This window comes from Ambystoma mexicanum, chromosome 2q, assembly GCF_040938575.1.
Source record: "Ambystoma mexicanum isolate Mex_15411 chromosome 2q, UKY_AmexF1_1, whole genome shotgun sequence".
NCBI classification, from domain to species: domain Eukaryota; kingdom Metazoa; phylum Chordata; class Amphibia; order Caudata; family Ambystomatidae; genus Ambystoma; species Ambystoma mexicanum.
In genome coordinates, this window is record NC_090924.1 from 93,455,917 (window position 1) to 93,481,104 (window position 25,188).

Consider the following 25,188-nt stretch of genomic DNA (forward strand, 5'->3'; position numbering starts at 1 on the left):
GCAACTTACAGATATGGGCCTCGGGTGTCCAAGCCACCGAGGAAAACAGGGAACCCCATGCATTTTCGAAAAGAGGACACCCGTGGGAATCCGCAGAGGTGTGATTTGCGCCCATCGCCCCAGATTTTTTTACCCAGACAGCCCTGCAAAGTCGGAAATGTGGGGAAAAAAACGCTTTTTCCGCACATTTCGCTCGCCGCACCCATCGAAACGCGCCCCCCACAACACATGGCCTACCGTCCCGCGTTCCCACAGGTGTCCCGATGAAAACGGTACCTCACATGTGTGGGTGCACCTACCTGGCCGCCAAGGGGAAAGCCTAAAACACAAGTAACCCCAAGTCTGTTGTCCATTCTGCCGACCGGCGCAACTTACAGATATGGGCCTCGGGTGTCCAAGCCACCGAGGAAAACAGGGAACCCCATGCATTTTCGAAAAGAGGACACCCGTGGGAATCCGCACAGGTGTGATTTGCGCCCATCGCCCCAGATTTTTTTACCCAGACAGCCCTGCAAAGTCGGAAATGTGGGGAAAAAACCGCTTTTTCCGCACATTTCACTCGCCGCACCCATCGAAACACGCCCCCCACAACACGTGGCCTACCGTCCCGCGTTCCCACAGGTGTCCCGATGAAAACGGTACCTCACATGTGTGGGTGCACCTACCTGGCCGCCAAGGGGAAAGCCTAAAACACAAGTAACCCCAAGTCTGTTGTCAGAGGGAAATCTCAGACATTCTGCCGACCGGCGCAACTTACAGATATGGGCCTCGGGTGTCCAAGCGACCGAGGAAAACAGGGAACCCCATGCATTTTCGAAAAGAGGACACCCGTGGGAATCCGCAGAGGTGTGATTTGCGCCCATCGCCCCAGATTTTTTTACCCAGACAGCCCTGCAAAGTCGGAAATGTGGGGAAAAAAACGCTTTTTCCGCACATTTCGCTCGCCGCACCCATCGAAACGCGCCCCCCACAACACATGGCCTACCGTCCCGCGTTCCCACAGGTGTCCCGATGAAAACGGTACCTCACATGTGTGGGTGCACCTACCTGGCCGCCAAGGGGAAAGCCTAAAACACAAGTAACCCCAAGTCTGTTGTCCATTCTGCCGACCGGCGCAACTTACAGATATGGGCCTCGGGTGTCCAAGCCACCGAGGAAAACAGGGAACCCCATGCATTTTCGAAAAGAGGACACCCGTGGGAATCCGCAGAGGTGTGATTTGCGCCCATCGCCCCAGATTTTTTTACCCAGACAGCCCTGCAAAGTCGGAAATGTGGGGAAAAAAACGCTTTTTCCGCACATTTCGCTCGCCGCACCCATCGAAACGCGCCCCCCACAACACATGGCCTACCGTCCCGCGTTCCCACAGGTGTCCCGATGAAAACGGTACCTCACATGTGTGGGTGCACCTACCTGGCCGCCAAGGGGAAAGCCTAAAACACAAGTAACCCCAAGTCTGTTGTCCATTCTGCCGACCGGCGCAACTTACAGATATGGGCCTCGGGTGTCCAAGCCACCGAGGAAAACAGGGAACCCCATGCATTTTCGAAAAGAGGACACCCGTGGGAATCCGCACAGGTGTGATTTGCGCCCATCGCCCCAGATTTTTTTACCCAGACAGCCCTGCAAAGTCGGAAATGTGGGGAAAAAACCGCTTTTTCCGCACATTTCACTCGCCGCACCCATCGAAACACGCCCCCCACAACACGTGGCCTACCGTCCCGCGTTCCCACAGGTGTCCCGATGAAAACGGTACCTCACATGTGTGGGTGCACCTACCTGGCCGCCAAGGGGAAAGCCTAAAACACAAGTAACCCCAAGTCTGTTGTCAGAGGGAAATCTCAGACATTCTGCCGACCGGCGCAACTTACAGATATGGGCCTCGGGTGTCCAAGCCACCGAGGAAAACAGGGAACCCCATGCATTTTCGAAAAGAGGACACCCGTGGGAATCCGCAGAGGTGTGATTTGCGCCCATCGCCCCAGATTTTTTTACCCAGACAGCCCTGCAAAGTCGGAAATGTGGGGAAAAAAACGCTTTTTCCGCACATTTCGCTCGCCGCACCCATCGAAACGCGCCCCCCACAACACATGGCCTACCGTCCCGCGTTCCCACAGGTGTCCCGATGAAAACGGTACCTCACATGTGTGGGTGCACCTACCTGGCCGCCAAGGGGAAAGCCTAAAACACAAGTAACCCCAAGTCTGTTGTCCATTCTGCCGACCGGCGCAACTTACAGATATGGGCCTCGGGTGTCCAAGCCACCGAGGAAAACAGGGAACCCCATGCATTTTCGAAAAGAGGACACCCGTGGGAATCCGCACAGGTGTGATTTGCGCCCATCGCCCCAGATTTTTTTACCCAGACAGCCCTGCAAAGTCGGAAATGTGGGGAAAAAACCGCTTTTTCCGCACATTTCACTCGCCGCACCCATCGAAACACGCCCCCCACAACACGTGGCCTACCGTCCCGCGTTCCCACAGGTGTCCCGATGAAAACGGTACCTCACATGTGTGGGTGCACCTACCTGGCCGCCAAGGGGAAAGCCTAAAACACAAGTAACCCCAAGTCTGTTGTCAGAGGGAAATCTCAGACATTCTGCCGACCGGCGCAACTTACAGATATGGGCCTCGGGTGTCCAAGCGACCGAGGAAAACAGGGAACCCCATGCATTTTCGAAAAGAGGACACCCGTGGGAATCCGCAGAGGTGTGATTTGCGCCCATCGCCCCAGATTTTTTTACCCAGACAGCCCTGCAAAGTCGGAAATGTGGGGAAAAAAACGCTTTTTCCGCACATTTCGCTCGCCGCACCCATCGAAACGCGCCCCCCACAACACATGGCCTACCGTCCCGCGTTCCCACAGGTGTCCCGATGAAAACGGTACCTCACATGTGTGGGTGCACCTACCTGGCCGCCAAGGGGAAAGCCTAAAACACAAGTAACCCCAAGTCTGTTGTCCATTCTGCCGACCGGCGCAACTTACAGATATGGGCCTCGGGTGTCCAAGCCACCGAGGAAAACAGGGAACCCCATGCATTTTCGAAAAGAGGACACCCGTGGGAATCCGCACAGGTGTGATTTGCGCCCATCGCCCCAGATTTTTTTACCCAGACAGCCCTGCAAAGTCGGAAATGTGGGGAAAAAACCGCTTTTTCCGCACATTTCACTCGCCGCACCCATCGAAACACGCCCCCCACAACACGTGGCCTACCGTCCCGCGTTCCCACAGGTGTCCCGATGAAAACGGTACCTCACATGTGTGGGTGCACCTACCTGGCCGCCAAGGGGAAAGCCTAAAACACAAGTAACCCCAAGTCTGTTGTCCATTCTGCCGACCGGCGCAACTTACAGATATGGGCCTCGGGTGTCCAAGCCACCGAGGAAAACAGGGAACCCCATGCATTTTCGAAAAGAGGACACCCGTGGGAATCCGCACAGGTGTGATTTGCGCCCATCGCCCCAGATTTTTTTACCCAGACACCCCCGCAAAGGCCGGGGCACGCTTTGCGGGGGTGTCTGGGTAAAAAAATCTGGGGCGATGGGCGCAAATCACACCTGTGCGGATTCCCACGGGTGTCCTCTTTTCGAAAATGCATGGGGTTCCCTGTTTTCCTCGGTGGCTTGGACACCCGAGGCCCATATCTGTAAGTTGCGCCGGTCGGCAGAATGGACAACAGACTTGGGGTTACTTGTGTTTTAGGCTTTCCCCTTGGCGGCCAGGTAGGTGCACCCACACATGTGAGGTACCGTTTTCATCGGGACACCTGTGGGAACGCGGGACGGTAGGCCATGTGTTGTGGGGGGCGCGTTTCGATGGGTGCGGCGAGCGAAATGTGCGGAAAAAGCGTTTTTTTCCCCACATTTCCGACTTTGCAGGGCTGTCTGGGTAAAAAAATCTGGGGCGATGGGCGCAAATCACACCTCTGCGGATTCCCACGGGTGTCCTCTTTTCGAAAATGCATGGGGTTCCCTGTTTTCCTCGGTGGCTTGGACACCCGAGGCCCATATCTGTAAGTTGCGCCGGTCGGCAGAATGTCTGAGATTTCCCTCTGACAACAGACTTGGGGTTACTTGTGTTTTAGGCTTTCCCCTTGGCGGCCAGGTAGGTGCACCCACACATGTGAGGTACCGTTTTCATCGGGACACCTGTGGGAACGCTGGACGGTAGGCCATGTGTTGTGGGGGGCGCGTTTCGATGGGTGCGGCGAGCGAAATGTGCGGAAAATGCGGTTTTTTCCCCACATTTCCGACTTTGCAGGGCTGTCTGGGTAAAAAAATCTGGGGCGATGTGCGCAAATCAGACCTCTGTGCTTTCCCACGGGTGTCCTCTTTTGGGAAATGCATGGGGTTCCCTGTTTTCCTTGCTGGCTTCGACACCCTAGGCCCAAATCTGTAGGTTGGCCACATGAACAAATTGTGCTGTGGCGAAAGGCTTGGGGTTACCAGCGGGTTACCCTTTTCCTTTTGCGACCCCGGTAGGTGCACCCACACATGCGAGGTACCTTTTTCGTCGGAACACCTGTGGGAACACGAGAAGGTATGACATCTGCTGTTGGCGACGTGTTTCGGTGAGTGGACACAGGGAAATGTCTCTGAAATTGGCCGGAAATGAAGACAAATCTCAGACATTTCCCTCTGGCCACTCAACGAAACACACCGCCAACAACACGTGGCCTACCTTCCCGCATCGCCACACGTGTCCCAATGAGAGGCTGACCTCTTTGTGTGCAGGTGTGGTACCTGAGTGACAATGGGCACATCTTTAGTATAGTAACTTCGCTGTAGTGCGCTTAGGAAACAGTAAAGTACTGCCAGTAAGCCATTTCACATGCACCTTTCCTCACACTTCCCATACATAGCAGACGCAATGCAGTTAGACACGCAAGGTGGGATTTAGCACAAGGACCAACCTCCTTGTATTGCACAAGAAGGTTTGTCCTTGTGAGCAGTGATGCCACGTCAAGGCACCCACCGGATCACTGGCCATTCGTATCCCTTTCGTGTCTGCAGTCAGTTGGCATCCATTTCAGCAGTTGCACTTCTACGAAATCACTAGCACCAGAGCAAGTGTATCTACACATGAGCATATCTACACACTTATACCACATGGACATCTGTGTACAATGCAACTGTGTCTCTAGCAATATCTTAACTATCATTTGGCATCAATTTCATAGCAACTGTGTCTGCATGCAAACTTTATGTGCTGGCAATCACATGTGGACAGTGATAGCAAGTGCATACTGCCTGACTTCACTACCCTGCCCTACAGGCGCTATCTTCCACACCAGCTTTCAGTATGCCCATAGCAACTATGGCCAAACATTCTTATGTCCCACCGTACCCACACAAAACAGCCATCCTGCAAAATGACAATCATTTCGTCACTGCTGGAAAAGTCCATTCACAGAAATTGCAACTGCATGTTCTTTGTATCTTTACCTAATTCACACACCAATCATATCCAATGCATTCCTACAGATGACGTGTCACTTACACCACACATAACATTACTCGAGGTAAAACAATAAACAAGGCAGGATCTTACGAGGTACGCAAGACACCGCTGCCATATAGTTGGTGTCCAAGTACCACTTTCATGACACTTAGACCTCAAGGGTAGGAGCCAAAGTGGCGTGTAATATTTTGAAAAAACACCCCTTGAGTGGAGGGAACCTGAATGCCGTTCTGGTCTTCCACAACGCACGGCTTGAGTAGAGGGAGCGGGACTGGCCTTTCTTTGCTTGCCAAACCTTAAGTGGAAGGAGCCAGATTTGGGTTCCTGTCCAAAGTACGCCAGAAGCGGATGGGGTTTTCCAGACGTTTTTTTTTTGTAAGGCAATCCCGAACAGGAGCAAGCTGCACTCCCATAGGGGAGTGACCCACAGTGCTCCACCCTTCTTCTCCATGGCCCGCCTCAACTAGAGGCGGTGGAGTGGCATTCCTTTCCAAGATGCGCCTTCTTTGGACGTAACAAGCATTGCGTTACTTTGCAAGGCACACCACGCGCAGAGGGAGCTAGACTGCCTTTTCCTTAGGAGGCAGACCTGAAGGGAAAGGTACCGGGGGTGATGTCTCTTTCCCAGGCAGGCCTCAAGTGGAGGGGGCAGGACTAGCATTGCTTGCCAAAGCACGCCAAAGGGGAGTAAAGCAGAGTGCTGTCCCCACCTACTCCAAGGCACACCTCAAGTGGAGGGAGCTAGAGTGGCATTTCTTTCAAAGATGCGCCTGCTTTGGACGTAACAAGCATTGCGTTACTTTGCAAGGCACACCACGCGCAGAGGGAGCTAGACTGCCTTTTCCTTAGGAGGCAGACCTGAAGGGAAAGGTACCGGGGGTGATGTCTCTTTCCCAGGCAGGCCTCAAGTGGAGGGGGCAGGACTAGCATTGCTTGCCAAAGCACGCCAAAGGGGAGTAAAGCAGAGTGCTGTCCCCACCTACTCCAAGGCACACCTCAAGTGGAGGGAGCTAGAGTGGCATTTCTTTCAAAGATGCGCCTGCTTTGGACGTAACAAGCATTGCGTTACTTTGCAAGGCACACCACGCGCAGAGGGAGCTAGACTGCCTTTTCCTTAGGAGGCAGACCTGAAGGGAAAGGTACCGGGGGTGATGTCTCTTTCCCAGGCAGGCCTCAAGTGGAGGGGGCAGGACTAGCATTGCTTGCCAAAGCACGCCAAAGGGGAGTAAAGCAGAGTGCTGTCCCCACCTACTCCAAGGCACACCTCAAGTGGAGGGAGCTAGAGTGGCATTTCTTTCAAAGATGCGCCTGCTTTGGACGTAACAAGCATTGCGTTACTTTGCAAGGCACACCACGCGCAGAGGGAGCTAGACTGCCTTTTCCTTAGGAGGCAGACCTGAAGGGAAAGGTACCGGGGGTGATGTCTCTTTCCCAGGCAGGCCTCAAGTGGAGGGGGCAGGACAAGCATTGCTTGCCAAAGCACGCCAAAGGGGAGTAAAGCAGAGTGCTGTCCCCACCTACTCCAAGGCACACCTCAAGTGGAGGGAGCTAGAGTGGCATTTCTTTCAAAGATGCGCCTGCTTTGGACGTAACAAGCATTGCGTTACTTTGCAAGGCACACCACGCGCAGAGGGAGCTAGACTGCCTTTTCCTTAGGAGGCAGACCTGAAGGGAAAGGTACCGGGGGTGATGTCTCTTTCCCAGGCAGGCCTCAAGTGGAGGGGGCAGGACAAGCATTGCTTGCCAAAGCACGCCAAAGGGGAGTAAAGCAGAGTGCTGTCCCCACCTACTCCAAGGCACACCTCAAGTGGAGGGAGCTAGAGTGGCATTTCTTTCAAAGATGCGCCTGCTTTGGACGTAACAAGCATTGCGTTACTTTGCAAGGCACACCACGCGCAGAGGGAGCTAGACTGCCTTTTCCTTAGGAGGCAGACCTGAAGGGAAAGGTACCGGGGGTGATGTCTCTTTCCCAGGCAGGCCTCAAGTGGAGGGGGCAGGACTAGCATTGCTTGCCAAAGCACGCCAAAGGGGAAAGACCCGCATGGCACAACTCAAGTACAGGGACTCATAATGATTACTATTTCGTAGGCACGCCTCCAATGGAAGGAGCCTGATTAGCGTTCCTTTGCAAGTCACGCTTTGAGCTGAGGGATCTAGACTGATGTACATTTTCTTGGCAGGCCTCAAGGGAAAGCTACGGCTGTGGTTGCCTTTCCAAGGCAGGCCTCGAGTGGAGGAAGCAGGACTAGCGATGCTCGTGAATGCACGCTAAATCAAGTGAAGTGAGTTGACATCCTGTTGCATTTTCATTGAAGGTACTCCTCCAGGGCAGGGTGCAAGAGTGCCATTCCTTTACAAGACATGCACGATTTCAGGGGCTAAGGGTCCCTTTCAAGGAATGATGGGCATTTTCGGAAATCAGTCGATCTCCCAATATTTTTCCTTTGTATGATACAAAAGGAAACAAGGCTGAAAGCAGAGGGCAGGCTGGGAAGGGCATTGGGGACAGTACACCCGAGTATCCTTCCTCTTTCCTTGTTTTGTACACACCTTACATTTTCGGTACGGTTGTGCCTTCGTGGCAGTGGGAGGAACATAATCACCAAAGTGTCGCTCTTGCAATCTGGCTACATCTTCGACCTCTGGAAAGGAGGGAATTTGTACATGAACATTAGCCAGAGATTGAACAATTTCTAATTCAAAATCCAAAAAGGAGAGCTTGTTTTGTGGAGTAGCTGCACGGTACACCACATAAGCATTGTACGTTGCCATATGCACAATGTGTGTGGCTAACTTTTTGTACCAGAAACGCGACTTGCGTTCAGCGTGGTATGACTCAAGCACTTGGTCATTTTTGTCTACTCCACCCATGTACTTGTTGTAATCCAGAATGCAATTGGGTTTCAACACTTGCTGAGTCTGCCTGCGCAGAGGGACAGCTGAAGTACTTTCATCATGAATAGTACTTAGCATGTACACATCCCTTTTGTCGCAGAATTTCACTGCTAACAATTCATCCTGCCGCAATGCCATACATTGTCCCTTAGCCAACTTCTTACACACAAGTTGTCTGGGGAAGCGTTTGCGGTTACTGCGGATTGTACCGCATGCGAGTGTGCCCACATTGAACAATTCCTTGAACAGTGGAATTCCGGTGTAGAAATTGTCTACATACAAATGATGTCCCTTGTGGAGCCATGGTGTGAGAAGATCCCAAACAATCTTCTCACTTGTCCCTAAATGGGCTGGGCAGCCCGGAGGGTTTAGGGTAGAGTCTTTACCGGTGTAGACTCTCATGCTGCTGACATACCCAGTGGTACTTTCACACAACATGTACATTTTAATCCCATATCGTGATCTCTTGCTAGGAATGTATTGCCTGAATACAAGGCGACCTTTGAACAACACCAACGATTCATCAATGGATATGTTCTGGCTAGGAACATACACCTCTGCAAATCGGTGAGTGAAATGGTCCAGAAATGGCTTAAGTTTGAACAGCCTATCAAAGTTTGGGTCCGTTTTGGGTAATGCTGCCGAGTTGTCATTGAAGTGCAACATACGGTGCAGTGCTTGAAAGCGATTTCTGCTCATTGTAGCTGAAAAAAACGGGCAATAAAGTGGTGCTACAGTAGTCCAGTACATTGCGACAGACGGCTTGTGTCCAATTCCCATGAGCAAAATGAGACCCCAAAACTGTCTCATTTCAACATCGTTTGTGGGTACCCATGCTTGTGCTCTGGAGTGGGGTTTCAGAGTGGGACCCCTAGACCTCATGAACTGTGCAGCGTATAAATTGGTTTGCTCAACCACGTCTGCAATGAACCCATCATCAACAAAAAGGTTGAAAAAATCAATAGGCTGAAACCCTTCTGTATTCACTGTGCACCCTGATATACCAGTGAAAGGGGGCACAACAGGCTGAGCCATTGCTGGAGGCACCCAGAGCGACTCTTGAGTCATGTCAGGAACTGCCACATTGCGTGGCAGTCTTGCACGTCCCCTCCCCCTTACAGGTCCCCTGCGTGTGGGAAGTGTGCGAAAAGGTGGACGCACTCTTCCTTCCTCTTCATCATCAGATGATGACGATGATGAGTGGGAGGAGGGACTTTCGTCAATGGCCATCTCACTTCCCCAATCACTTCCCTCCTGCCCCTCAGAAGCACTATCTGTTTCAGAATGCATGTACACATCTGTGCCTTGCTCTGAGCCAGATTCCATCACTACAGCTAATGCCTCCGCACCAGACATTGATCGCCGAGAAGCCATGAGTACCTTCGCTATGGAACCCTTCAATGCCCAAAGACCAGATGAAGACTGAAACAAGAAGTATGTGTGCTTCTGAAAGTATGGAACGTAGCACAGTAAGTGGTATTCAGTGCCACAAACCTACTCCACACAGGTACACCAAAAGGTCCAGACTTTGCTCACTAACAGTAGCAGCCCTCTGCAATATGACGTACTCCCTGCACGCTACAATAAACAGAGTAGTACTTTGCAAACACTCACGTGAAATGCTAAGGACCAGCTGACTGCTTTCCTACAAGTGTGTAGACAGCTACAACACACCTGCACCTAAAAGAAAGAGAACAAAAAATCTATGGCCAATGTACTATTCCGCTAAACTGTACAGAAATACAAGCGTGGGGACGAGGATTTCAGCCACACTACCTATTCAGAAACAGCCAACATGCTTTGCACCATGCCCTCCCCCATGGGATGCTTGTGGATGGGAAATCGAGGTGAGAAGGAACCATGCAACGTATTAGTGATTGGGTGAGTTGAAAAGCCATAGGCAATGAAGAAGCAGAGAGGGAAGATAAATACAGTACACGGCTGGCCCTTCCGGCCAACTGCTGGCACACTTTTGACAATAACACCTGCTCATTCATATAGGGGTGTCTATTGTAAGGGGAAAGCTCACATGGACAAAATTATTGCAAGGCCAAGCAAATTGATGTAGGCTGAAGCAAGTAGTGATGGGTACCAAAGAAATAAGTAGCAGAAACATACTAAATGCTTTGACATGCCATGAATGCAAACAATTGCTAGAAAGTGGAAGTCTCACTGCCAACATACTTACTACCACTTCTATTCACCTTTCAGATCTTCCAGTGTGTCCATCAGTCACTGGGCAAACTCCCCCTAAAATAGCGTCTGGGCAAAATCCATTATGTTTCCAATGAACAGCTCCATGCCTGTTTTGGAAAGGTGCACCCCATCTCTGTGAAACATCACATCACCTTTGATATTGCCATGGTGAATGGTCCGTATTCTGGTGTTGCCCTCTGTCAGTTTAGTGAACTCGCCATTCATTTTCCACACCGAGCGGTTGATGGCCCTTCTATTCCCTTCAGTTCTCCAATCCATCCTGGGAATCATCTGGGACCAGGCCACCACAGTGTTTGGAAACCTCTCTGCAATCCATTCAAGGTCTGCCATGAGCTGCTCGCGTACCCCCTTCCGTCCCACAGACGCAAAATCATTTCCTCCCAGGTGAACCACTATAAGGTCAGGGGGGGGGGCCTTTCCTTTTTCTTGGGCAGCGACGATGGCTCCTCGGAGCTGGTGAAGGCGCATCCCCCCCACCCCAAACCAATGCACCGCAAGGCCATCCCTTCCAGACCCAGATGTAGGTGGCCCTCGGAAAAGTCGTGCAGCCCTTTGGATATAAGAGTGGCCGAAAATCCACACAACCCTCATCCTCACTAGGAAATGGAAACAGGAAAACCCCCATGATTATGGCTACACATACATTTTACCACATTACACAACATTTGCACCAACACATGACTCTTGTAACAATCCCAGACACACACTTCACCCATTCGGAAACCACCTCTCATTTGAGATAACAGTAGGTCGACACATAATTGCCACGTTATTTTCAGGGGAAGGAGGTGAAGAAGATAGTATGTCACCTTGTGCCAATAACACAGTTGTGCTGGCGCAATTGTAATCAGTAAAAGTTGTCTGCTCCTGTGGCCCACCGCCTGCCCAGCACGGTGGTAAGGTGACGTCCACATGCTACATCGTTACAATTTGGCAGGGTGACTAGTCTCACGGAGGATATGAAGTCCACAGGAAGTGTGCTTTGTACGCTCTGTGAATATAGGTACCCTGACAGAATGTGCCACATTTACCACAAATGGGTGCACCTTCAGACACTTTCAATGTGAGTGTTTCGGCCATAGCTCCAGGACCACTAGTGACCTTGGGGCCACTTCACTACCAAGGAAGGGAGGTGGACAAGGTCACACCCATCACCCACCACTACCCTACATAGCTTCCTGGTCAGCACTACAGCTTTCCTCTCCTGGAAGGGATTGGACCCTGCACACACTGCTGAATTTGGAGGCAAAATATCCACCTGGGGGACGGACGACCAAGGCCAATGACACCCCCCTCTCTAGCTACCTTGCGTTACAGTTTTTTCCCCCTGCAAAAGGATGGGGACCCTGACAGGGCACACTGCGACCACTGCTGAAATTGGACCACAGAAATGGTGAACTTTGCAGTGAAAGGAATGAGCTCTGTAACAAGTGTGCATAGCATGCTCAGAAAAAATGACCATCTATATAACTACTGGAAAAAAATGTTTAAAATTTGCTGCCAAACCTTTCCTTCTGCAAAGCAGCTGCCTTACTCAATGCAAGGCACACCCATCACTGGCCCCCGACCCTCCCCACTACCCTTTCCCACCCTTATCACTGACAATGCACCCACAATTCCTTCCACCACAGTAACCCTCCACCCCCACATTACCAAGTAATAAATGTTGTACTTACATAAGTCAGCAATAGCTTTTCAGTAGCCGAAACTGCAAAGGAAACATAAAAGATTAAAATTCAATGCTTTGCCTACCAATTACACATCCAAACTGTCTGGCAACTATCTGTACATTTTTCACTTCCTTCCACCACTTCCATGACACTTCTCAGTCATCTACCACTACGGAAGGCTAGACTGCAGACGGATTGGAAATGGAAATAAGACAAGTGGGCATATGGCATCCTGCAGAAAAAACATAAAAATAAATAAATCCCGGAAATCTGGCACCAACCCATCACTGTTTGGAAACATCTGTGCTATCCATTCCAGTTCCTCCATTAGCAGCTCATGTATCCCTTCCCCTCCCACAGACGCTAAATCTTTTCCTCCCAGGTGCACCACTGTAGGGTGTTGGGTTTGCATCTCCTTTTGCATGGACATCGCTGATGGCTCCTCTGAGCTGGTGAAAGCACTTCCCCCTAACCCCAAACCAATGTACCAGGAGGGCATCCCTTTGAGAGCCAGATGTGGTTGGCCCTCGGAAAATCGTGCAGCCCTTTGGGTGAAAGAGTAGGCAATTATCTACACAACCCTCATCGTCACTATGATATGGAAACAAGTGAACCCCCATGAATATGCCTATACATACAGTTTACCAACTAGCTGAATGATTGTGTGAACACATGGCTCTTGTAACACTCCCAGACACACACTTCACCTATTCGGACATGCACCTCTCATGTGAATTTACAGTAGGTCATTACGTAATTGGCACTTGTGTTTTAGGGGAAGGAGGTGAGGAAGACAGTATGTCACCTTGTGCCAATAACACAGTTCTGCTGGGGCAATTGTAATCAGTAAAGGTTGTCTGCTCCTGTGGCCCACCGCCTGCACTGCACGGTAGTAAAGTGACTTCCACATGCTACACCATTACACTTTGGCAGGGTGACTAGTCTGACAGAGGATATGACCTGTGCAGCAAGGGTGTTTTGTAACCTCTCCGAATATAGTTCCTCTGACAGAATGTGCCCCTTTCATTACACATGCATGCACATTTGGACTCTTTGATTGTGAGAAATTGGGGCGCAGCTCCTAAAGTACTGGTGAACTTGGGGCCATTCAACTACCAAGGCCGAGAGGCAGCCAAGGTCACACACATCAACCACCACCACACTACATCTCTGCCTGGCCAGCACTGCAGCTTTCCCCTCTAGGACGGGATGGGGACCGTGCCGGGGCACCCTGCACCCACTGCTGCTTTTGAGGGACAAAATATCCATCTGGGAGATGGACGCCCAAGGGCAATGACTTAATCCCCCACCCCTCCTGCCCCTCTAGCTACCCTGCGTTACAGGTTTTCCCCCTGCAAAAGGATGGGGAGCCAGGCGGGGCTCACTGGGACGACTGCTGGAAAAGGACCACAGAAATGGTGATCGTTGCAGTAAAAGTAGTGTTCTCTGTATCAAGTACGCGTACCATGCTCATAACAAAATGACCATCTGCATTACTACCGGCAACATTTTTGAAAAGGAGCTGCTACTTATGTTGCCCAGTTTTTCCTTCTGCAAAGCAGCCACCTTCCTCAATGCAAGGCACTCCCATCACTGGCCCCCGAACCGCCCTCCTACCCTTTCTCCCCCATACCACTGACACTGCAGCCACAGTTTCTTCCACCACAGTAACCCTCCACCCGCACATTACCAAGTAATATATGTGGTACTTACATAAGTCAGCATAAGCTTTTCTGTAGCCACAACTGCAACAGAAACATAAAAGATTTACATTCAGTGCTTTGCCTACCAATAACACATCCGAACTGTCTGGCATATATCTGTACATTTTTCAGCTCCTTCCACCACATACATGAAACTTCTCTGTCATCTACCTCCACAGAAGGCTGGACTGCACAGTGATAGCAAACTGGCCTAAGACCAATGGGTGTATGGCAACCCCCAGCACACAAAACAAACATTGCACAGATGGCTAATTGGCAAACTTCCCTCCCAGGGAAACAGCACTGTTCAGCTGCACTGGGGGGCGTTTTGTCCGCAACCTGGACAAGTGTGTTCCTGGCCACCCCAATACCTCCCCAGAGCACCCACTTCCTTCACAACAGAACACTACAGGCCCTGTTCACCCCCACCCCAATAGCAATGTGCCCTCCACCCACTATCAAATGTTGGAATAAGCAAAATTTCATACGTACATAACAAGGGAGAAGCTTGAACTGCTCAAGACCTGTAAAGGGAAGAACAAAACATATATTATCTGTGTCAGCCCACCCACATACCAGACCACCCATATTGGCCCCACTGTAGCATTGGCCTGTACGTTTTGGGCACCCCGGCGCCAGACTGGCACACCAATGTGCCCCTCTACGCAAAGGCAGGTATAGTAAACGAAGAACCCAATTCAAAATGGCAGGCTGCCCTTTTGTGAGGGCGGAGGGGCCCCCTACACCGCTGTGGAATTTTCTAACGTGAGGGGGGTTGCACCTCTCCACCACCACCCCAATTTGAGGGGCGGCCCATCTCATGTAGCCCTCCCAAGGGGCAGATAAGGGGGAAGGCTGTCCTGCACTCCTCCCTGGGCTCAGGCGTCCGTTCCTAGGAGCAGATATCTGGTCCCAGGGAGGGCTGCATGACATGGCACCCACTCCATTGTGGGCAGGGGGGGGGTTAACACCCCATTCAGCTTTCCCAACCCTTTGGGGTGCTCCACCGCCCCCCCTAAAAAACCTTCCAACAATTTCACTGTTTTCCTTTGGTAACCCAACTCCCCTTTGTGCACAGGGGCACATTGGTGTGCCAATCTGGCGCCGGAGTGCCCAAACACTACTGCCCCCTCTATTGGGGGTCCTGCCCCACCTTTTGGGGTGCCCCCCCCCGCCCCACCCCCAATGGCTGGGGGACACACCTCATGCAGGCCTCCCTGGGCCTCCTCCAAACGGCTGCGTGAGGTACACTCCACCTCCATTTGGGGTGAGGGGGGAGAGGGCCACCCCAAAAGGTGAGGCAGGACCCCCAATAGATGGGCCAGTAGGGTTTGGGCACCCTGGGGGCAGATAGCCACACTAATGGGCCCATCTGCAGCAAGCAAAGTTGGGTAAACAAAAAACAAAATGCAAATTCACAGGCTGCTTTTTAGGGGGGGCTGGGGGCCACCCTAAATTGGCAGCGCCTGATGTACCGCAACGGGGGGTGGCCCTCAACCCCCCCACCCCAAATGGAGGGCCCCACCTCATGCAACCCTCCCTGGGGGCAGATATCTGCTCCTAGGAAGGGGCATCTGACCCCAGGGAGGGATGCATGAGGTGGTGCCCCCCCTATCTGCCCCCAGGGAGGGTTGCATGAGGTGGGGCCCTCCATTTGGGGTGGGGGGGGGTTGAGGGTCACCCCCCGTTGCGGTACATCAGGCGCTGCCAATTTAGGGTGGCCCTCAGCCCCCCCTAAAAAGCAGCCTGTGATTTTGTATATTTTTTTTTGTTTACCCAACTTGGCTTGGTGCAGATGGGCCCATTAGTGTGGCTATCTGCCCCCAGGGTGCCCAAACCTTACTGCCCCATCTATTGGGGGTCCTGCCCCACCTTTTGGGGTGCCCCCCCCCCCCCCACCCCCAATGGCTGGGGGACACACCTCATGCAGGCCTCCCTGGGCCTCCTCCAAACGGCTGCGTGAGGTACACCCCACCTCCATTTGGGGTGAGGGGGGAGAGGGCCACCCCAAAAGGTGGGGCAGGACCCCCAATAGATGGGCCAGTAGGGTTTGGGCACCCTGGGGGCAGATAGCCACACTAATGGGCCCATCTGCAGCAAGCAAAGTTGGGTAAACAAAAAACAAAATGCTAAATCACAGGCTGCTTTTTAGGGGGGGCTGGGGGCCACCCTAAATTGGCAGCGCCTGATGTACCGCAACGGGGGGTGACCCTCAACCCCCCCCCACCCCAAATGGAGGGCCCCACCTCATGCAACCCTCCCTGGGGGCAGATATCTGCTCCTAGGAAGGGGCATCTGACCCCAGGGAGGGATGCATGAGGTGGTGCCCCCCCTATCTGCCCCCAGGGAGGGTTGCATGAGGTGGGGCCCTCCATTTGGGGTGGGGGGGGTTGAGGGCCACCCCCCGTTGCGGTACATCATGCGCTGCCAATTTAGGGTGGCCCTCAGCCCCCCCTAAAAAGCAGCCTGTGATTTTGTATATTTTTTTTTGTTTACCCAACTTGGCTTGGTGCAGATGGGCCCATTAGTGTGGCTATCTGCCCCCAGGGTGCCCAAACCTTACTGCCCCATCTATTGGGGGTCCTGCCCCACCTTTTGGGGTGCCCTCCCCCGCCCCACCCCCAATGGCTGGGGGACACACCTCATGCAGGCCTCCCTGGGCCTCCTCCAAACGGCTGCGTGAGGTACACCCCACCTCCATTTGGGGTGAGGGGGGAGAGGGCCACCCCAAAAGGTGGGGCAGGACCCCCAATAGATGGGCCAGTAGGGTTTGGGCACCCTGGGGGCAGATAGCCACACTAATGGGCCCATCTGCAGCAAGCAAAGTTGGGTAAACAAAAAACAAAATGCAAAATCACAGGCTGCTTTTTAGGGGGGGCTGAGGGCCACCCTAAATTGGCAGCGCCTGATGTACCGCAACGGGGGGTGACCCTCAACCCCCCCCCACCCCAAATGGAGGGCCCCACCTCATGCAACCCTCCCTGGGGGCAGATAGGGGGGGCCCCACCTCATGCATCCCTCCCTGGGGTCAGATGCCCCTTCCTAGGAGCAGATATCTGCCCCCAGGGAGGGTTGCATGAGGTGGGGCCCTCCATTTGGGGTGGGGGGGGTTGAGGGCCACCCCCCGTTGCGGTACATCATGCGCTGCCAATTTAGGGTGCCCCTCAGCCCCCCCTAAAAAGCAGCCTGTGTTTTTGTATATTTTTTTTTGTTTACCCAACTTGGCTTGGTGCAGATGGGCCCATTAGTGTGGCTATCTGCCCCCAGGGTGCCCAAACCTTACTGCCCCATCTATTGGGGGTCCTGCCCCAGCTTTTGGGGTGCCCCCCCCCACCCCACCCCCAATGGCTGGGGGACACACCTCATGCAGGCCTCCCTGGGCCTCCTCCAAACGGCTGCGTGAGGTACACCCCACCTCCATTTGGGGTGAGGGGGGAGAGGGCCACCCCAAAAGGTGGGGCTGGACCCCCAATAGATGGGGCAGTAGGGTTTGGGCACCCTGGGGGCAGATAGCCACACTAATGTGGCCATCTGCACCAAGCAAAGTTGGGTAAACAAAAAAAAAATTACAAAACCACAGGCTGCTTTTTAGGGGGGGCTGAGGGCCACCCTAAATTGGCAGCGCATGATGTACCGCAACGGGGGGTGGCCCTCAACCCCCCCCACCCCAAATGGAGGGCCCCACCTCATGCAACCCTCCCTGGGGGCAGATAGGGGGGGCCCACCTCATGCATCCCTCCCTGGGGTCAGATGCCCCTTCCTAGGAGCAGATATCTGCCCCCAGGGAGGGTTGCATGAGGTGGGGCCCTCCATTTGGGGTGGGGGGGGGTTGAGGGCCACCCCCCGTTGCGGTACATCATGCGCTGCCAATTTAGGGTGCCCCTCAGCCCCCCCTAAAAAGCAGCCTGTGTTTTTGTATATTTTTTTTTGTTTACCCAACTTGGCTTGGTGCAGATGGGCCCATTAGTGTGGCTATCTGCCCCCAGGGTGCCCAAACCTTACTGCCCCATCTATTGGGGGTCCTGCCCCAGCTTTTGGGGTGCCCCCCCCCACCCCACCCCCAATGGCTGGGGGACACACCTCATGCAGGCCTCCCTGGGCCTCCTCCAAACGGCTGCGTGAGGTACACCCCACCTCCATTTGGGGTGAGGGGGGAGAGGGCCACCCCAAAAGGTGGGGCTGGACCCCCAATAGATGGGGCAGTAGGGTTTGGGCACCCTGGGGGCAGATAGCCACACTAATGTGGCCATCTGCACCAAGCAAAGTTGGGTAAACAAAAAAAAAATTACAAAACCACAGGCTGCTTTTTAGGGGGGGCTGAGGGCCACCCTAAATTGGCAGCGCATGATGTACCGCAACGGGGGGTGGCCCTCAACCCCCCCCCACCCCAAATGGAGGGCCCCACCTCATGCAACCCTCCCTGGGGGCAGATAGGGGGGGGCCCACCTCATGCATCCCTCCCTGGGGTCAGATGCCCCTTCCTAGGAGCAGATATCTGCCCCCAGGGAGGGTTGCATGAGGTGGGGCCCTCCATTTGGGGTGGGGGGGGGGGTTGAGGGCCACCCCCCGTTGCGGTACATCATGCGCTGCCAATTTAGGGTGCCCCTCAGCCCCCCCTAAAAAGCAGCCTGTGTTTTTGTATATTTTTTTTTGTTTACCCAACTTGGCTTGGTGCAGATGGGCCCATTAGTGTGGCTATCTGCCCCCAGGGTGCCCAAACCTTACTGCCCCATCTATTGGGGGTCCTGCCCCACCTTTTGGGGTGCCCTCCCCCGCCCCACCCCCAATGGCTGGGGGACACACCTCATGCAGGCCTCCCTGGGCCTCCTCCAAACGGCTGCGTGAGGTACACCCCACCTCCATTTGGGGTGAGGGGGGAGAGGGCCACCCCAAAAGGTGGGGCTGGACCCCCAATAGATGGGGCAGTAGGGTTTGGGCACCCTGGGGGCAGATAGCCACACTAATGTGGCCATCTGCACCAAGCAAAGTTGGGTAAACAAAAAAAAAATTACAAAACCACAGGCTGCTTTTTAGGGGGGGCTGAGGGCCACCCTAAATTGGCAGCGCATGATGTACCGCAACGGGGGGTGGCCCTCAACCCCCCCCCACCCCAAATGGAGGGCCCCACCTCATGCAACCCTCCCTGGGGGCAGATAGGGGGGGGGCCACCTCATGCATCCCTCCCTGGGGTCAGATGCCCCTTCCTAGGAGCAGATATCTGCCCCCAGGGAGGGTTGCATGAGGTGGGGCCCTCCATTTGGGGTGGGGGGGGGTTGAGGGCCACCCCCCGTTGCGGTACATCATGCGCTGCCAATTTAGGGTGCCCCTCAGCCCCCCCTAAAAAGCAGCCTGTGTTTTTGTATATTTTTTTTTGTTTACCCAACTTGGCTTGGTGCAGATGGGCCCATTAGTGTGGCTATCTGCCCCCAGGGTGCCCAAACCTTACTGCCCCATCTATTGGGGGTCCTGCCCCAGCTTTTGGGGTGCCCCCCCCCCACCCCACCCCCAATGGCTGGGGGACACACCTCATGCAGGCCTCCCTGGGCCTCCTCCAAACGGCTGCGTGAGGTACACCCCACCTCCATTTGGGGTGAGGGGGGAGAGGGCCACCCCAAAAGGTGGGGCTGGACCCCCAATAGATGGGGCAGTAGGGTTTGGGCACCCTGGGGGCAGATAGCCACACTAATGTGGCCATCTGCACCAAGCAAAGTTGGGTAAACAAAAAAAAAATTACAAAACCACAGGCTGCTTTTTAGGGGGGGCTGAGGGCCACCCTAAATTGGCAGCGCATGATGTACCGCAACGGGGGGTGGCCCTCAACCCCCCCCCCACCCCAAATGGAGGGCCCCACCTCATGCAACCCTCCCTGGGGGCAGATAGGGGGGGGGCCACCTCATGCATCCCTCCCTGGGGTCAGATGCCCCTTCCTAGGAGCAGATATCTGCCCCCAGGGAGGGTTGCATGAGGTGGGGCCCTCCATTTGGGGTGGGGGGGGGTTGAGGGCCACCCCCCGTTGCGGTACATCATGCGCTGCCAATTTAGGGTGCCCCTCAGCCCCCCCTAAAAAGCAGCCTGTGTTTTTGTATATTTTTTTTTGTTTACCCAACTTGGCTTGGTGCAGATGGGCCCATTAGTGTGGCTATCTGCCCCCAGGGTGCCCAAACCTTACTGCCCCATCTATTGGGGGTCCTGCCCCAGCTTTTGGGGTGCCCCCCCCCACCCCACCCCCAATGGCTGGGGGACACACCTCATGCAGGCCTCCCTGGGCCTCCTCCAAACGGCTGCGTGAGGTACACCCCACCTCCATTTGGGGTGAGGGGGGAGAGGGCCACCCCAAAAGGTGGGGCTGGACCCCCAATAGATGGGGCAGTAGGGTTTGGGCACCCTGGGGGCAGATAGCCACACTAATGTGGCCATCTGCACCAAGCAAAGTTGGGTAAACAAAAAAAAAATTACAAAACCACAGGCTGCTTTTTAGGGGGGGCTGAGGGCCACCCTAAATTGGCAGCGCATGATGTACCGCAACGGGGGGTGGCCCTCAACCCCCCCCCACCCCAAATGGAGGGCCCCACCTCATGCAACCCTCCCTGGGGGCAGATAGGGGGGGGGCCACCTCATGCATCCCTCCCTGGGGTCAGATGCCCCTTCCTAGGAGCAGATATCTGCCCCCAGGGAGGGTTGCATGAGGTGGGGCCCTCCATTTGGGGTGGGGGGGGGTTGAGGGCCACCCCCCGTTGCGGTACATCATGCGCTGCCAATTTAGGGTGCCCCTCAGCCCCCCCTAAAAAGCAGCCTGTGTTTTTGTATATTTTTTTTTGTTTACCCAACTTGGCTTGGTGCAGATGGGCCCATTAGTGTGGCTATCTGCCCCCAGGGTGCCCAAACCTTACTGCCCCATCTATTGGGGGTCCTGCCCCAGCTTTTGGGGTGCCCCCCCCCACCCCACCCCCAATGGCTGGGGGACACACCTCATGCAGGCCTCCCTGGGCCTCCTCCAAACGGCTGCGTGAGGTACACCCCACCTCCATTTGGGGTGAGGGGGGAGAGGGCCACCCCAAAAGGTGGGGCTGGACCCCCAATAGATGGGGCAGTAGGGTTTGGGCACCCTGGGGGCAGATAGCCACACTAATGTGGCCATCTGCACCAAGCAAAGTTGGGTAAACAAAAAAAAAATTACAAAACCACAGGCTGCTTTTTAGGGGGGGCTGAGGGCCACCCTAAATTGGCAGCGCATGATGTACCGCAACGGGGGGTGGCCCTCAACCCCCCCCCACCCCAAATGGAGGGCCCCACCTCATGCAACCCTCCCTGGGGGCAGATAGGGGGGGGGCCACCTCATGCATCCCTCCCTGGGGTCAGATGCCCCTTCCTAGGAGCAGATATCTGCCCCCAGGGAGGGTTGCATGAGGTGGGGCCCTCCATTTGGGGTGGGGGGGGGGTTGAGGGCCACCCCCCGTTGCGGTACATCATGCGCTGCCAATTTAGGGTGCCCCTCAGCCCCCCCTAAAAAGCAGCCTGTGTTTTTGTATATTTTTTTTTGTTTACCCAACTTGGCTTGGTGCAGATGGGCCCATTAGTGTGGCTATCTGCCCCCAGGGTGCCCAAACCTTACTGCCCCATCTATTGGGGGTCCTGCCCCAGCTTTTGGGGTGCCCCCCCCCACCCCACCCCCAATGGCTGGGGGACACACCTCATGCAGGCCTCCCTGGGCCTCCTCCAAACGGCTGCGTGAGGTACACCCCACCTCCATTTGGGGTGAGGGGGGAGAGGGCCACCCCAAAAGGTGGGGCTGGACCCCCAATAGATGGGGCAGTAGGGTTTGGGCACCCTGGGGGCAGATAGCCACACTAATGTGGCCATCTGCACCAAGCAAAGTTGGGTAAACAAAAAAAAAATTACAAAACCACAGGCTGCTTTTTAGGGGGGGCTGAGGGCCACCCTAAATTGGCAGCGCATGATGTACCGCAACGGGGGGTGGCCCTCAACCCCCCCCCACCCCAAATGGAGGGCCCCACCTCATGCAACCCTCCCTGGGGGCAGATAGGGGGGGCCCCACCTCATGCATCCCTCCCTGGGGTCAGATGGCCCTCCCTAGGAACAGATATCTGCCCCCAGGGAGGGTTACAAGGGGTGCCCCCTTTCTACTTTGGTTGGGGGGGCACCCGCCCCTATGGGGGGACACCCCCTCCCTTTCATTCAGTAAAAAATCCATGGTGGCTAGTGGCCCCCACCCCTTCCCCCAACCCTGTTTCCCATCATTTCATTTTTGTTTTTTATTTTACATTCCCTTGGGGCAGATGGTCAGCCATCTGCCCCAGGGTTCACATACACGTGCCCCCATGCTTTGGGGTCGGGAGGGGGGAGAGGGCTGCTTACTTGAAGCAGCCCCCTTCCCACCCCCCACCTCACAAAGAGATCCATGGTGGTCTAGTGGGTTGCTGGTCACGGATCGAGCGCTCTGCGCCGATCCGTGACCAGCAATGCCTCATATGTGGTGTCCTTGGAAAGGGGAGAAAGTCCCCTTTCCAGGGACACCACTTTCTGTTCAATCCCTGGTGGCCTAGTGGGCCCCAGGACCCCAAACCCCCTCCCACCTCCCCCCATCCCTCAGATTATTATTATTTTTTTTAGATATATTTCCCTGGGGGCAGATGGCCAGCCATCTGCCCCCAGGGTACATTTTCATGTGTCCCCATGCTTTGGGGGCCGGGGGGGGGGGAGAGGGCTGCTTACCTGAAGCAGCCCCCCTCCCCCCCAACTCGCAAACAGATCCATGGTGGTTCAGTGGGTTGCTGGTCACGGATCAGCGCTCTGCGCTGATCCGTGACCAGCAATGCGGCATATGAGTGGTGTCCCTGGAAAGGGGAGAAAGTCCCCTTTCCAGGGACACCACTTTTAGGTCAATCGCTGGTGGCCCAGTGGGCCCCAGGGCCCAAAACCCCCTCCCACCTCCCTCCTTCCCTCGATTTTTTTTTTTTTTTTTTTTTTTCCCCCCCACCCCCGGGGGCAGTGATCATCTGCCCCCAGGGGTCCCTGGCGCTGTGGCCCCATGCTTTGGGGCCACGGGGGAAGGGGGCCGCTTACCTAGTAAGCAGCCCCCCCTCCCCCACGCGTCACAAAAGGATCTTCGTTTGATCCGTGACGTTGCTGCCCGCGGATCGAGGCGCCCTGCGCCCGATCCGCGGGCAGCAAAGTCACACAATGGGTACCGTTGGAAAGGGGAGAATCTCCCCTTTCCAACGGTACCCGCCTCGATCTCCGGCTTGAAATACAGGCGGAGATCGAGGCGGAACAAGAAGGGCACTCACCTTCTCTCTCCAACGCAGCAGCCGAAAATGGCTGCTGCGTTGGAAATACTTTCCGTTTCACGCCGACGTGCGTAACGCACGTCGGCGTGAAACTGAAGGAAATCCAACCCCCGGGCAGTGAGGGGGGACCTCCCCCTCGCATAGCCCGGGGGTTGGATTACAGTTTTGAGCGATCCCTGCTTTGCAGGGATCGCTCAAAACAAGGTGCCAAAAAGGACGAGCTATCTCGTCCTTGGCACTGCGTGTGCACTTCCAAGGACGAGATACCTCGTCCTTGGCACTTAAAGGGTTAATAGTGAAAATGTTTCATTGTGTTACATCACTTTAAATAAGTTATTAATAATTCCTCTATTCACATATGTGAAAGAACTATAAAGCTCCTTTAAAGGCATGGTCCAGTAAATTTTTTTATTGTCCCTATGGGTCGGCCATGTTTTTTTAAGCCTAAGTGGCTCGATTTTAGAAAACTTTCCTATGGACCTTACCCGAGTTTTCGTCCATTAAACGCAAGCGAAAACAGGCACCAGGGAGCTGCCATTTTATGATAATCCTATCACTTGCTGCATCGCCCTGGCTGACCTGCTTCTGCGGCACTAAATCAAATCCCCCGCCCCTGAGCCTGTCATCAGCAGACTCGTACCGCGCATTTCCCAACGCCAAAGCACGTCTCGTGTCAACAATCGCTGCGCCTCAGCTAATGATGTATCACCATGGAAATGGCAGGACGCCACTTGCCTCAATAAGTATAAACAGACCGTTTCCCAACACACAGCAGCAGATTTTCGATTCCATTCCTCTCTCTGTGTTACTTTGAGTATTCTGTGACTCGTTTCTGTGCTCTGGTCAGCAACCTTCGCCGCTTGTAGCCAGTGTGAACACCTGTACCATCTCTGTAAATTATTTTACTTTGTTTACCACACAATGGCTGCAATGATGCCCTACATGTACGAGCCCGAGTATACCGAGGAGGAACTACTGGAAAGGGAAGCACGCGAAAACGATGGGGATTCGGACGGCAGTTGGGAGGACGATTCATCAGATGAAGAGCCTGGGCCTAGTCGCATGGACAGCGTCTCCACCTGGTGCACATACAATCGGTGCAAGCTAATGCCAACCGAGGATGAGAACTGCTGCTGCCGAGAAAACTCGGGATGCCTGGCCTACATTTCGGAAGGCGAGCCACGACCGCAATGCATCACCGAGCTGCCAGACTTCAGGGCAGCCTGCCTCACACGGGCCGTGTTGAGAATAATGATGGTGCTTATGCACAAACTTCGTGCAACTGTTCGTCCTCGTAATCCGAGTAACCAGTAAGTATACTCTGCTTGTCATGCCACTCCTATTTCATGTTCTTCTACTATATCCAAAATTATATATTCATATCATAGTAACGCATGAAAGTTGTTCAATAGTGTGCATTGTCTAGATAGCATTTGTCTGTGCAGAATGCCACTAGTTACAAGAATTTTCATTGACAACAAACGTTTATTAAACTTATCTTGGTCATTTAAAAACAGTTTGTTTCATTCCTTTTCACAGGTGGTGCAGGCCGGTGGCCTATCGTTCCTTTACATGGTGGCTCCACAGGAGGCTTGGACACCGCGTTCGAAGAGTGATACCCGCCTGTGCCGTTCGTGCCATAAGAGAAACGTTCCCGAGTGACAGCGGTCAGTACAGGGGATTTTCTCTCGCTGTGCTGCAACCTGACCTGTATAATCTTTAAAGTCTTGTATTTTTGTGTCATGAAAATAAGATACAAAATAAAACACCACATATATTTTAACAACGGTTGTTTCGATTTTTTAAATGAATCAAGTGTGTCTCCATTCAAGGATGGACGTCAGACATCTGTGCTCCGAATGGGTGAAAGTCTGGTTGCTGTGAAGCAGGGTGGTCACTATCTATCTATCTAAGCTAACATAACATATTCTCGAT